At 42.4% G+C, this 15,255-nt stretch overlaps 1 long non-coding RNA gene across 1 annotated transcript; it reads left to right on the top strand.

Annotated features, from left to right (window-relative positions):
* The first annotated feature begins 7,817 nt into the window (after positions 1-7,817).
* LOC140703016 (uncharacterized) lies at positions 7,818-14,059 on the top strand. The gene is made up of 2 exons (XR_013540813.1): positions 7,818-8,011; positions 12,550-14,059. It is a non-coding gene; the product is annotated as an uncharacterized LOC140703016 (long non-coding RNA).
* Positions 14,060-15,255: the final 1,196 nt, after the last annotated feature.

Raw genomic sequence — 15,255 nt, 5'->3', positions numbered from 1 at the left:
CAGCGGGCACAACTTTCTAAGCTTTTGGCTTGCAAGCCATAAGCCGCTCCGCGCTCGCTTTCGGCTTTCGGGGCTTAGAAAGCTGCACCCCCTGCTCTCTTGTCTCCTGTCCCTGGGGCCCTCTACAGGGCACTGGGGACAAGAGACAAGAGGGCAGAGGGTGCAGCTTTCAAAGCCCCGAAACCTGACAGCAGGCGCAGAGCAGCTTTCAGCTTCCCAGGCTTCCAAAGCTGCACCCCCTGCCCTCTTGTCTCTGTCCCCAGTGCAGAGGACAGTGGGGACAGAAGGCAGAGAGCACCAGGTGCAGCTTTGGAAGGCCAGGATTTTTTTCCCCTTTGGCTAGAACGGATAAAATGGTTTTCAATACATTTCTATGGGAAATAGACCCTCAACCTACAGAATTTTCGACCTGTGGCCACAGTTCCAATACGGATTAACTTCGTAAGTCGAGGGTCCACTGTAGAAACATAGACAAAAATCCTTTTGCGCAGTTCCACACATGCATTGAGGATGATGTCATCACCAGCAGCAAATTGTTTGTCATTAAAAACAAATAATATTAATTAAAGGCAATGTCGGGGTGCACATGATGTGTACACATTGCAGAGAAGTCACATTTACCTCAAGCTCACCAAAGAAAACGTTTAATGAGTGGTGGTGATTTCCTGGTGCTGATGATGTCAGTCTCATTGTGCCCATGGAACTCCCAACAGGATTCAGACAATGCTTGTCTGAACTAAAGTTTGTAGAGTACACCACCACCCCTGACATGAGTGGTGGCCATGTGAGTTGTGGAATGATGGGCATTGTAATCCAGAAGAAGTAGTTTTTCAATGGTCTGGAAACAGAGGTGTCAATATACATGTGAACAAAAAGCAAAATAGATAGACATGAAAATACAGATTTTCCAAAGGCTATGAATATGGCTTGTATAAAGATAAATTGATTAGGATGAGTACACACACTTGCTGCATGTGCATCACATCTGGTTTCCTTCCATCATCCCCCACATCTTTGTATCTACCTTCCCAGTCATTTTTTGTTGTTTAAAGCTGGTCTTGAGTTGTTTTTTTAATCTGTTTCGTTTCGTTTTGTTTTATTATAAGATTTTACTTTCTGCATTTCCTCCAACAACAAAAATAGTAAATTTAAATTTAAATTCACTGCTTAAATCTAACAAAAGAAATGCCATATTTCTCATTGTATAAGATACCCTCCCCCTCACTTTTCTAACCCAAAATTAAGAAATCTAAGCGGGGCTTAGCAAGTGGAGAGGGAAAGCAGGGATAAAAGCGCTGCAGGATCGCTTTGATCCCTGCTTTCCCCTCTGTTAGTGCTTTCCACTTGCTTTGATCCGTGCTTTCCCCCTCCATTTTATTGCCAAGAAACTCCTTGCTCTCCCCCTCTACTTTCTTGGCAAGAAAGTGGAGCGGAAAAGCAGGAATCATCTAAATGCTTTGGTTCCTGCTTTCCCCTTCCACTTTCTTTGCAAGAAAGTGCTTTCTCCCTCCATTTTCTTCAGAAGAAAGTGGAGGGGGGAAGCAGGGATCAAAACGCTTTGATCCCTTCCCCCCTCCTTACTTCCGTGTATAAGATGACCCTCAATTTTTAATGTAAAGATTCTAGACAAAATCATCTTAGACATGGAAAAATACGGTATATAAAACTATTGTTAACTTATGTATAATGTGGTTGAGTAGCAGAGTCTTTAAACACATTCAGAGAAGATCACAGAAGATTGCCTTATACTGAGTCATGCTCATGGTCTATCTAGTCTAGATATTCCCAACTCTGAAACTTTCCAAGTTTCCAGCCAGGAGTTTTTCCAGTCCCACCAGAATATCCCTGGTATTCTCTTCTGAACGCCCATTCAAGTAGTAACCAAGCCCAATCCTACTTCCAGAATCAGATGTGATCAAATGTGTGCATCTTAGGGTACTGCAGATCTACAGCAGTTCTTTAATTGGCTCTAAGATCTCATGGAAAACCTCAGCAATGGGAAGGGTGGGACAGGCAGAGAGGAGAACAAGACTTGCCCCTGAATTTCGCAGAAAGCAAAATATGAGCAATTTATACAATCATGCAGGGATTCTTTTGTGGTGTGTAAAGCACCATGCTCCCTAACAGCCCGTGGTGGTGGTGGTGGTGGTGGTGGTGATGGTGGTGGTGGAGGAGGAGGAGGAGGAGGAGGAGGAGGAGGAGGAGAAAATTGTCCTATCCTTCTTGGCAGAATCATCCATAGGCATTTGGAGGGAAGCAAGTCAATCTCAGCACAATAATCTGTGATTCAGTTTTAGGGTGCTTTGAATTTTACGTTCACAATGTTGCTTCTGATTTTCCATTTTTATTGGTGGTTGTATTTTAAACTGGATTGTATGTTTGTTTATTCTAAGTTATGGCGTAGCATACCAATGTCACCCATAAAGAAATGAATGAGTATGACAAACAAACGTTTTCAGGATGCACTGTTTGTACAGCTTGGAGTATCTTTTTTACAACTCTTACAACAAAGTAGCTTGAGGAGATTTTACAGGTCTTAGGGCAAGATCACACACAAAAGGCATGGGATTGAGTCCCTCACTCTGTTAGGCAGGGTAGGAGCAGGAGCACTCTAAAACATTCTGCAGCCCAGAGGGGATCAGCAAGTCGTTCTGCTAACTCATGTAAATCATGGTAGATAGCACTTAAAGGGAGCCACATTATCCTATAATTTGCCATTCTGGGAGTTTTTCCTGACTTAATGCACACCCTTATAGATACCTAAATGTGGCTCCCGAGGGAGGAAAGGCCTAAACTGGAAAGCTTTGAGATCTAGGTAGGCCTAGCTGTACCTAGCTTCCTGTTAGGAAAGAAATGTCCCAGCTAGCACCAGGGAAGGAACTGGAAGCTTAGGCCTAGCTAGCTCTCAGAGCCTTCCAGTTTAGGCCTTTTCTTTTAGGGTAGCTACATTCAGATGTCTGTAAGGTGTATGTAGATCAAGTGGAACTTCCTGATTTGCGATCCGTAGTCCACAAAATTAGAAAATCCCATTCCTAACAGAAATAATGGCCAAAATTCTATTGGGATTGCATACTAAAGTAAGTCAATTTATGTAAATTGCAAATTGCAGCTAAGGAGCAGGGACTCAGTTGCCTGTATGGTATCAGTGTCACGCTGCATGCCAAGCATACCACAAAGCATGCAACCAGCATGCTCCTCGTTGTCGTTTAATCGTTTAGTCATGTCCAACTCTTCGTGACCCCATAGATCAGAGCACGCCAGGCCCTCCTATCTTCCACTGCCTCCCAGAGTTGTGTCAATTTCATGTTGGTTGCTTCGCAGACACTGTCCAGCCATCTCATCCTCTGTTGTCCCCTTCTCCTCTTGCCGTCACACTTTCCCAACATCAAGGTCTTTTTCAAGGAGTCTTCTCTTCTCATGAGATGGCCAAAGTACTGGAGCCTCAGCTTCAGGATCTGTCCTTCTAGGGAGCACTCAGGGTTGATTTCCTCTAGAATGAATAGGTTTGTTCTCCTTGCTGTCCAGGGGATTCTCAAGAGTCTCCTCCAGCACCACAATTCAAAGGCATCAGTTCTTCGGCAGTCTGCTTTCTTTATGGTCCAGCTCTCACTTCCATACATCGCGACAAGAAAAACCATAGCTTTGACTATTCGGACTTTTGTTGGCAAGGTGATGTCTGTGCTTTTTAGGATGCTGCCAAGGTTTGTCATTGTTTTCCTCCCAAGAAGTAGGCGTCTTTTAATTTCGTGGGTGCTGTCTCCATCTGCAGTGATCATGGAGTCCAAGAAAGTAAAATCTGTCACTGCCTCCATATCTTCCCCTTCTATTTCCCAGGAGGTGATGGGACCAGTGGCCATGATCTTAGTTTTTTTTGATGTTGAGTTTCAGGCAGTTTTTTGCACTCTCCTCTTTCACCCTCTTTGCAAGGTTCTTTAATTCCTACTCACTTTCTGCCATCAGAGTGGGATCATCTGAATATCGGAGGTTGTTGATATTTCTTCCAGCAATCTTAATTCCGGTCTGGGATTCCTCCAGTCCAGCCTTCTGCATGATGTATTCTGCATATAATTTAAATAAGCCGGGGGACGATATACAGCCTTGTCGTACTCCTTTCCCAATTTTGAACCAATCATTTGTTCCATATCCAGTTCTAACTGTTGCTTCCTGTCCCACATATAGGTTTCTCAGGAGATAGATAAGGTGGTGAGGCACTCCCATTTATTTAAGGACTTGCCATAGTTTTCTGTGGTCCACACAGTCAAAGGCTTTTGCATAGTCAATGAAGCAAAAGTAGATATTTTTCTGGAACTCTCTGGCTTTCTCCATAATCCAGCGCAAGTTAGCAATTTGGTCTCTAGTTCCTCTGCCCCTTCGGAATCCAGCTTGTACTTCTGGGAGTTCTCGGTCCACATACTGCTGAAGCCTACTTTGTAGGATTTTGAGCATAACCTTGCTAGTGTGTGAAATGAGTGCAATTGTATGGTAGTTGGAGCATTCTTTGGCACTGCCTTTCTTTGGGATTGGGATGTAGAGTGATCTTTTTGCAATGATCTGGCCACTGTTGAGTTTTCTAAACTTGCTGGCATATTGAATGTAGGACCTTAACAGCATCATCTTTTAAGATTTTAAATAGTTCAACTGGAATGTCATCATCTCCACTGGCCTTGTTGTTAGCCAGGCTTTCTAAGGCCTATTTGACTTCACTCTCCAGGATGTTTGACTCAAGGTCAGCAACTACAGTGATGCCTCGCATAACGGTCGCCCCATTTAACAACGATTCCGCATAGCGATGATGTTTTTTGCGATCGATTTTGCGATCGCATAACAATGTTCCCTATGGGGGAAAATTGCTTTGCAATGATTGGTAAGCTGTTTTGCTTACTGATTTTCGCATAGCGATGTTTTTTCCCAGGCTGATCGGTGGATCCAAAATGGCCACCTGGCAAAACAGGGACGGATTCCTCGCTTACCGGGCAGCTAAAATGGCCGCCGTATGGAGGACTTTCGCTTAAAAGGTAAGTTTTAAGCCCATAGGAACGCATTGAAGGGGTTTCAATGCATTCCTATGAGCTTTTTAATTTCGCAGTGACGAATCCATATAGCGACGATTTTTGCTGCACGGATTATCATCGCTATGCGGGGCACTACTGTACATTGTCTGGGTTGTCCGGGATATCCAAATCTTTCTGATATAATTCCTCTGTGTATTCTTGCCACCTCTTCTTGATGTCTTCTGCTTCTGTTAGGTCCCTCCCATTTTTGTCCTTTATCATGTTCATCTTTGTACAAAATATTCCTCTAATATCTCCAATTTTCCTGAACAGATCTCTGGTTTTTCCTTTTCTGTTATTTTCCTCTATTTCATTGCATTGTTCATTTAAGAAGGCCCTCTTGCCTCTCCTTGAAATTCTTTGGAAGTCTGCTTTCAATTTTCTGTAGCTTTCCCTATTTCCCTTGCATTTTGTTTCCCTTCTCCTCTCTGCTATTTCTAAGGCATCGTTGGACAGCCACTTTGCTTTCTTGCATTTCCTTTTCTTTGGGATGGTTTTTGTTGCTTCCTCCTGTACAATGTTACAAGCCTCTATCCAAAGTTCTTCAGGCACTCTGTCCACCAAATCGAGTTCCTTAAATCTGTTCTTTACTTCCACTGTGTATTCATAAGGGATTTGGTTTAGATTATACCTGAGTAGCCAGTGGTTTTTCCTACTCTCTTCAGTTTAAGCTTGAATTTTGTTATGAGAAGCTGATGATCAGAGCCGCAGTCAGCTGCAGGACTTGTTTTTGCTGACTTTATAGAGCTTCTCCATTTTTGGCTGCAGAGAATATAATCAATCTGATTTCGATATTGCCCATCTGGTGATTTCCATGTATAGAGTCGCCTCTTGTGTTGTTGGAAAAGAGTGTTTGTGGTAACCAGCTTGTTCTCTTCACAAAAATCTATTAGCCTTTGCCCTGCTTCATTCTGAACTCCAAGGCCAAACTTCCCTGTTGTTCCTTTTATCTCTTGACTCCCTACTTTAGCGTTCTAATCCCCTAGAATGAGAAAAACATCCTTTTTTGGTGTCAGTTCTAGAAGGTGTTGTAAATCTTCATAAAATTGGTCAATTTCAGCTTCTTCAGCATTGGTGGTTGGTGCATAAACTTGGATTACTGTGATGTTGAAAGGTCTGCCTTGGATTCATATTGACATCATTCTATCATTTTTGAGATTATATCCCATTACAGCTTTTCCCACTCTTTTGTTGGCTATGAGGGCTACTCCATACCTTCTACGGGATTCTTGCCCACAATAGTAGATATGATAATCATCTGAGTTGAATTCGCCATTCCTGTCCATTTTAGTTCACTGACGCCCAGGATGTCAATGTTTATTCTTGCCATCTCCTGTTTGACCACATCCAACTTCCCAAGGTTCATAGATCTTACATTCCAAGTTCCTATGCAGTATTTTTCTTTGCAGCATCGGATTTTCCTTTCACTTCCAGGCGTGTCCACAGCTGAGCGTCCTTTCAGCTTTGGCCCAACCACTTCATTAGCTCTGGAGCTACTTGTACTTGTCCTCCACTCTTCCTCAGTAGTATGTTGGACGCCTTCCAACCTGAGGGTCCCATCTTCCAGTGTCATATCTTTTAGCCTTTTGTTTCTGTCCATGGAGTTTTCGTGGCAAAGATACTGGAGTGGCATTGCCATTTCCTACTCCAGGTGGGTTGCGTTTAGTCAGAACTCTCCACTATGTCCTATCCGTCTTGGGTGTCCCTGCACGGCATAGCCCATAGCTTCTCTCAGTTACTCAAGCCCCTTCACCACGACAAGGCAGCAATCCATGAAGCATGCTCTTAATTAGCTGCAATTGCCTGCCACAATTTATGAGGTTTCACTTGCTGTGGGATGAAATCCCAAAATGATTTATTTTCCTTTCATGAGATCCTAAACCTGCTGTCTGAGCAGCCATCTCACTTTACCTAATATATATATTCAAAGAATGCTGAAGAAGACAATTTTGACATAGATACTATCCAAGCAAAGGTGAAATTAAAATCTGTTGATGTCATAATAATAACAACAATTATGCGCCATCAAGTCAATTCTGATTTATGGCAAACCTTTTCAGGGTTTTCTAGATAGACAGTACTCAGTAGTGGTTTACCATTCCCTTCTTCCAGGGACATTCTGGGACTGTGCAGTGTGCCCAAGGCCACACAGGTTGGTTTTTCTGGGACACAGTGGAGAATCAAACTCCCAACCTCTGGCTGCACAGCCAGATACCTCACATTTCAGGTGCCGGAGCTAAGACAGCAGTTGAAAATAGTTTGTCCGTTGGTTTGCTAGGATAATCGTATCCTTCCTTTCCATTAATACAAAATCAAGAATTATAAAGCCAACAACAATATAAAATAAGCACAGTAACAAGTAGCTGGAATACACAAGAAAAGCAGGGCTGAAAGAGTAATGAATTGTTTCTTCAAATCCCTCATTGCCTCTAATCAAACAGGTTTTGCAGGTTTTCAGAATGATACAAAATCCTGCAACGCTGGAGAATTGCTCCAGAATAAGGAATCACTCTTTCACAACCACCTTCATGCGCCTTCAACTCTGAACAGCATCACACAAAAGTTTTCCATCTTTCCCAACATGAATGGAGCTGTGGCTGTTTCCTCAGTATTAAATTTGACAGGTTGGGAATAACCTGGATAGAATTATTAAATCAAGTTTGTAACATAACTGTAAGTATTGTCAGAATCAGAAGTGTAAAGTAAAGCCAAGCTTGAACGGACTCAGCTGAAGTAATTGTTACAGCTGTGTAAGCAAATGTAGGATTGGAGAATACTAGGATAAAACTAGTAGCACTAGGACACACAATCTGTGGGTTGTTGTGGATTGTTTCTGGTGATGCTGCTGGAGAAACTGTGGAGAAGAATCGTTTTGTTCCTGTTGCTGAGAATCCTGGTGGAAGCCGTGTCTACGCGCTTGGTATTGAGAAGGAACTCTGGCAAGTTGGAAGGAACAAATGGTATACAACTACTGAACTTATTTAATGGACTTTGTTACTGATATATGCACTAAAACTCTGTGGAAACTACTGTGCATTATTGAGGAACTGAAAATTTGCCTGTATATATTGTAAATAATAGAATAACTACTATCAACACTATTCTTGTGCCTGGTGTATTCATAACCTCTGGGAAGATATTATTTGGCTATCATATTTTGGTGTTTACCTGGAATTCTACTACTCTCTCAAAATTGCTGGAAAACTTTGCCTCCTAGAGGCAAACTTGTATGATAGAAGCATTTAAATGTCTTGTTCCTTTTCTCTTGCTGCCTCCCTGTCTTCCCCCTTTACTGAAAAATCCCCAGGTGCATTTATCTGAGGGATGTTTATTAACCTTACTGGGTCAAGAAATTGAAATAAACTTCATGGGAACTGAATCATTGGGGAATTAAGTACACAAATGATTTTCCTTATTTATTTTAAGAATTATCTGCCAAACTGATTGCAGCAATTGCCAGATTCAGTGGTTCTTTGTGTGCCATCTTCATTTTTCCATTTCCCAACATGGTTCGTTTATACACACCACATCAATTATTGAAACATAATTGCATTTATCTACCCTCCATGACATATAGATACCTCTCTCTCTCTCTCTCTCTCTCTCTCTCTCTCTCACACACACACACACACACACACACACACACACACACACACACACACACACCGGACTTTCCCTTCATAACTTTATTTTTTTTTCCCTCAGAATTTTTTTCTCCTCCCTCATTTACAGCTTAGGAAAAAAAAACAGAGTAACAGTTGTTTGCTCTTCCTGGAGAACAAAACTAGTATCCTGGGCTGATAAAGACAGAGTGGCAAATTAGAAGTCTCTTCAAAAATACAATGCTGAAGACGAGGAACAATGGGCTTCCCAAAAACCTATTTTCAAACAGACTGGGTGGCAGCCGAAGACAATAAAGAGCTAAAGTTAGTGAATGTACCTCATGCTAGTCCTCAATCATTCCTACCTCCAAACAGTTCTACCAAGAATACATACCTATCAGACTATATAGTTTCCTTCCGAGCTGGCTGTTGAGAATACGCTACTCTTAAAGAAAAAGAGGTGTGTGTGTGCGTGTGTGTGTGTGCAAGAAACGTGGTGCTAATATATCTAGGGACTTGCTTATAGCTTACATAAAAACACACCATAACCAGCTGCCTGCTTCCTGTTTAGTGTTCTGTTCTTGTCATCTGCTAATATGTCGTAAAGGAGCAGATCTCTGAGGTAGACGTTCAGTGACGAAATGTACACTTTAAAAGTCATTCCAGATGATGTCTTTTTCCAGGGGCTTCACTTGTATCCATCATGACCTCCAGAAATTAGTGTAGTTCTTCTGTAGTCATAATTTCGTCATCTTCATGTTTAATCGCAGTCCTGCTTTAGCATTCCTTCTTTCATTCTCCCAAGAAGCTGTTTCAAGTCATCAGTGCATTCTGCCAGTAAGAGGGTGTCACCTGCAGAGCTTAAACTGTTAATGTTTCTTCCACCAATTTTCACTTCCCCTTCGTCTGAATCTAGCCCAGCTTTCTATATGTTATGTTCTGCATATAGATTGAACAGATAGGGGAGATAAAATGCAGCCTTGTCTGACATCTTTGCCTATGGGAAACCGTTCTGTCTCTCCATATTCTGTCCTAACAGTAGCTTCTTATCTACAATACAGGCTATGCATCAGAACAATCAAATGCTGAGGCACATCAGTGTCTTTGAGAATAACCTGTAGTTTTTCGTGATCCACACAAAAATCTACAAAGCACAGACTGATCTTCTTCAGAAATTCTTTGGTGTGCTGTAGCAGCCAACAGGTATTTCCAATATGATTTCACATGAATGTTCTTTTTCAGAGTCCAGCTTGAACATTACACATTTCTCCCTCCATAGAAGGTAAAAAGCCTTTGTTGCAATACCTTGAGCATCACTTTACCTGCATAGGAATTAAAAACAATGGTCCTATAGTTACTGCACTCCCGGGCATCTCCTTTCATGGGGACTGGAATGTACAGTGGTGCCTCGACTTACGAACGTCCCAGCTTACGACCATTTTGAGTTACGACCAGCTCCGGCCACAAAATTTTGCTTTGACTTGCGGCCGGAGCTTCAAGTTGTGACCAGAAAAAGGCAGGGGGAAAAGGCAGGGAATTCAATTTGCTAATCGTTGGTAGGCGAAGAGGCTGCTTCTTTGTAGCTCTTTCACCCCAACGGTTAGAGTGAGTGCGTTGGAGGAGGCTTTGGACTGCCTGGTAAGGTAAGGTGCTGCTTTCTGCTTTTTAAAAAACTGTTCTGGGTGGGTTTTGCAGGGTGGGATTGGGCTAGGGGGGTTATGTTTCTATGCTATGTTGTTGTTTTGGTTGTTTGGTGATTGATTGATTGATTTTTATTTGCAGCCCCAGCGCCTTCCGATGGGGCTTGCACCATTGTTTATTTTTCATTTTGTTTTGTTTTTAAGCCCCAGTGCCTTCAGGGCTTGCTTTGTTGTTTATTTGTTTTGTTTTGTTTTGTTTGCAGCCCCAGCACCTTCCGATGTAGCTTGCCCCGTTGTTTATTTTTTTGTTTATTTGTTTTTTACAGCGTCTGTGCCTTCGGGAATTGCTCTGTTATTTATTTTTGGTATTTGTTTGTTTTTGCAGCCCCAGCGCATTCCTATGGGGCTTGAAGTGTTTTATTTTTCTTTAATTTGGGGGGTTTTTTCCCCTCCTGGAACGGATTAATCGCGTTCCAATGCATTTCAATGGGAAATGGTGCTTCAACTTAGGACCATTTTGAGTTACGTCCATCTTCTGGAACGGATTATAGTTGTAAGTCGAGGCACCACTGTATAGCAAATATTTCCAATCTGTGTGCCACTGTTTGGTTTCCATTTGTTGTTGTTTAATCATTACATCGTGTCCAACTCTTTGTGACCCCATGGACCCGAGCATGCCAGGCCCTCCTGTCTTCCACTGCCTTCCGGAGTTGGATCAAATTCATGTTGGTAGCTTTGATGACACTGTCCAACCATCTCATTCTCTGTTGTCCCCTTCTCCTCTTGCCCTCACACTTTCCCAACATCAGAGTCTTCTCTTCTCATGAGATGGCCAAAGTACTGGAGCCTCAGCTTCAGGATCTGGCCTTCCAGTGAGCACTCAGGGTTGATTTCCTTTAGAATGGATAGGTTTGTTCTCCTTACAGTCCAGGGGACACTCAAGAGTCCCCTCCTGCACCACAATTCAAAAGCAGCAATTCTTTGGCAGTCAGCCTTCTTTATGCTCCAGCTCCCACTTCCATACATCACTACTGGAAAAACCATATCTTTGACTATGTGGACCTTTGTCGGCAAGGTGATGTCTCTGCTTTTTAAGATGCTGTCTAGGTTTGTCATCACTTTCCTTCCATTTGTATTATATAATATTTATGTAGGGTTAGGGTATAGAAAATCTGTATTGCTTCTCTCTCTCTCTCTCTCTCACACACACACACACACACACACACACACACACAGACACACACACACACACACACACACACACACACACACACACACACACACACACACACACACACACACACACATATTTCTTAAATCTTCCATGGGGGCCACCCAAAGATATTGAAGGATCCACCTCCTGCTATCACGAATGTCCGCTTGGCGACATCTCAAGGGCCCACCTCCTCGCCTCAGGTTTTGGCCCTGACCTCTCAGAGGACAGGAGATTGGAGACCTGGCAACCCTAGGCAACAGTGAGTCCTGCTGTGACAGTGACATGTGACTCTGCTACGTCACACTAACCAAGAACTACCGAGCCATATGTTAAAGTCCTCCTGTTCCACGCTGAGCCGGGTAGGTTCACTGAATCCACTCTTACATAAAATAGACTTTGCGGTGGCTTGTCATCCCTGCCTTGTATTCTTTGGTGCTTGGTGGCGGTGTATTAGTGTCAGATCTTCTGTGATAGATGGCTGTGTGGTTTTGTTGTATCCTTGGTAAAATCAAGCAGCATAGCTATTTGTGTGGACTGTGTGTGTTTATTGCTTTCTGCTTTCTCTCTCTCTGTTTTCCTTGTAGGAACACTGATTTTTTTTAAAGAGCTGCACAATGCATAGGAATAAGTTTATATTAAAAATGCAGCATAATTGCCTAATTACAGTATTTGCATCATGCTACACAGATTGGCTGGGTTGTTTAAGAATGGTTTTAAAGTCAGTGTGGCAGCAGGCCTGCGGTCTACAAAATGTATTTGAGTCATGTGCCGTTGCATAAGGAAGCATCACAAATTTCACCCTGTGCTTTATTCTTTGCCTAAGTGCTGCATGAAAAGCATCTGATTACCAAATGTATCCAGAACATTTTAAAATACTGAACTATGTTTTCCCCCCATCCTAACACTACCTCCCTCCCCTCCCCTGCTCTCAAGAGATTATGTCCCTAAAGATCCTTTTTGTGTTATCATTAACTCTGCTAAAGTAACAAATATTTCCTTTTTCCTTTTTCTTTTTTCTATCCTGAACCATGTTGCATCAGAAGGAAGCCCACACTAGAGTTTTAGCAGCAAATTTTACACCAGTTGACTAGAAAATAACAAACCCTTGTTCCAATCCCTTGAAAGCCACTTTCCTTGATACCAAGACAGCCAGATGGAGATGCGCACACATCACACAGGCAAGCCGATCAGTGCAACATAACTTGGGGATCAGAGATGCACCCCTGACCTCTTTGCTAACATCCCTGATTGCCCTATGGTTTGAAAAGTAGCCAACTTAAAGCCTGAATATAGTCTTGTGATACATGAATCATAAATCACATTTGATGTATGGAAAGGAGCAATCATTTGGAAAGAGAGAGAAATGCAATCATCTCCTTTTAAATGTTGAAGGGGAAGGCTGCTGTAGACAACAAGATGGAAAAAAATTAAACACATACGTGTGTGTTTGTGTATACACACACACACACACACACACACACACACACATATCTACTATCTTTGCTTCTGGCTTTCCTTTTTTGCTGTTTTTTAATTGGGCTGGAAGGGGTTACTTCATTATGCAGCAAATTAGAAAATTCATAATTTATCATTGCACCCAGTTGAAATGCCACCCAACTGAGTCGCACCCCTGCGAAAACCATCACATAGTAACAAACTGTCAAAGTCTGCTGCAGCCGACGGGCAAAATTAATATGCAAATGTATGCAAGAAATTAAAAAGCAGAATTACCCAGGCAAATGAGGTAGCTATACTTGAATTGTTAGAATTATGAATAATTACTGCGAATTTTCTGCTCCTAATATAACTTGTTTTTTGATAAACAAAGACTTAATTATCGAGATGCGCTGGAGAATTTCCGTGGCGCTCATTAATCTTGCAAAAAAAAAAAAAAGAGGGGGGAAGAGGGGAAAAAAAAACAAGTCCCTGGTGCCCAAACCGTAATGAAGAGCGCGTGCCCTGAATCTTCAGAAAGATCAGAGGCACCGGGATGCCAGGGCTGGAGAGAAAAAAAATGACAGTGCCAATGTCCCCCCCTGTACCCTGGAGTGTCATAACGTCTTCCACTAACTATCAAAGGGACTTATTTATGCCAGCAGCTGAGCTGCAAGTCCAATTTACGATGCCTTCAGCAGTGGTGAAATGATCTGTTGACGTTCAGTGGAAATGCCATCTTGCAGTGACTTGGTCTGGGGCCCACGGATTCCATCCGAACAAAGAGGAGCCCTCCACTCCACAGCTAATGGAGGCTGCCTGACAGACCATAATACCCAAGAGGGAAACTCTTTTAGGGGCAGTCTCAACGGTCCTCCATTAATCTTGGTTCTGCAGTTGCTCCGGTGTCCATGGGAACAAGGACATTATCATAAACAGAGGTTTTAAATTTTCCCATTAGGGACTGCAATACAAGCACAAGGGAATCCTACGGTGGCAACGCTAAGAAGAAAGTGGAAGCACAAGGAGAAGCCACAATTAGCTTGCATCCTTCCAAAGGTATATGAGAGCTAGGTTTGTCTCAATATAAAGACCCCAAAATACCGTATAGAAAAACACCAAGATATCATAGAGAAAAACAAAGGAACACATCACTCTGAATGGACCATGGAATGCAGACTGTTTGTTCCCTCTGCTTTTGCAAAGAGGGAGGGGGAATCTTCCTGACCCTGGTGGGCTGGGATAATTTACTGTAAGAAAGCAAGGGGGAAAATATCCCCAGGTACACTCACACTGCCAGACCAAATCAAACCTGCTGTGAGCTTATTATTACTTAAAAACTGGCATCTAAGTAGAAATGATGGACTCCCTGTCATCATCCCCATTTACTGCAAGGAGAAGCCCAGGCAGATGAGAAGTCAAAATTATAAAACATCAGTTCTGGCGTTCAGGAAGGCTACTTTCAGGAGCTTGAGGCAGCCTGTGTGTTTGAAAGCATCCTTGCTGAATTCAAGTCCCCAAATGTCCTGATGCCTTGACAGGAGCATTTGGCTGCCTTGACAAATTGTCACCTTTTAAACCAGGAAATTTCTCTCTCTCTCTCTCTCTCTCCCCCCCCCCTCCTCCTCCCTCCCTCTTCCAACCTTCTTGCTCTCCTCTCTTCTTTAAAAATACAATATTTATTTTAATAATTTTTGTTAGCCTCCCAGGGTAGACTAAGGTCTAAATGGGCGGGATATAAATTAAATAAATAAATAAATCTAACTATTCTCTGTTTAATTCTCCAATTTCTCCAGATGCACAAAAAGATGAAGATGACATTCTGTGCATCTTTACTCCTCCGGCCTCTTCGATATACTCAGATACGAATGTCTGAAGCTAGAGTTTGCAGGTGTACGATCACGGAGTTGTGGGACTTTTCACTCTGAGCAAAGCTCTTCAGACTTCCCCTGCGTGACGTTGATTTTAACGCAAGCCGGTTTCAAACAAACAAACAAACAAACAGGACATGCTTTTCTCAACTCTTGTTCCAGCTAGGATCAGTCCCAACAAGGATGTGGTACAAACTTAATACACATAGGACTACAGATGCTGCTTCTTATTTTCTGTGAAATTAAGTCTTCTCATGGACATTACAGGACATGCCAAAACAAATGTTGCTCACAAACCTCTTTCAAACTATTAGGGAAACTTATCTAATGATTTTTTTAAAAAACCTTTTTTTCTGAGAATGTTCCAAGCACTCTAGAAGTACAGGCACATTTCCATTTTTATTTTGAAAGGATGGTTCCCTGCAGAGGAAAGGCAGTGGG

The sequence above is a fragment of the Pogona vitticeps genome, chromosome 1 (genome assembly GCF_051106095.1).
Source record: "Pogona vitticeps strain Pit_001003342236 chromosome 1, PviZW2.1, whole genome shotgun sequence".
NCBI lineage: Eukaryota > Metazoa > Chordata > Lepidosauria > Squamata > Agamidae > Pogona > Pogona vitticeps.
Note: the sequence above shows the minus strand (reverse complement) of the source record. Positions and strands in the feature narration are given on the sequence as shown.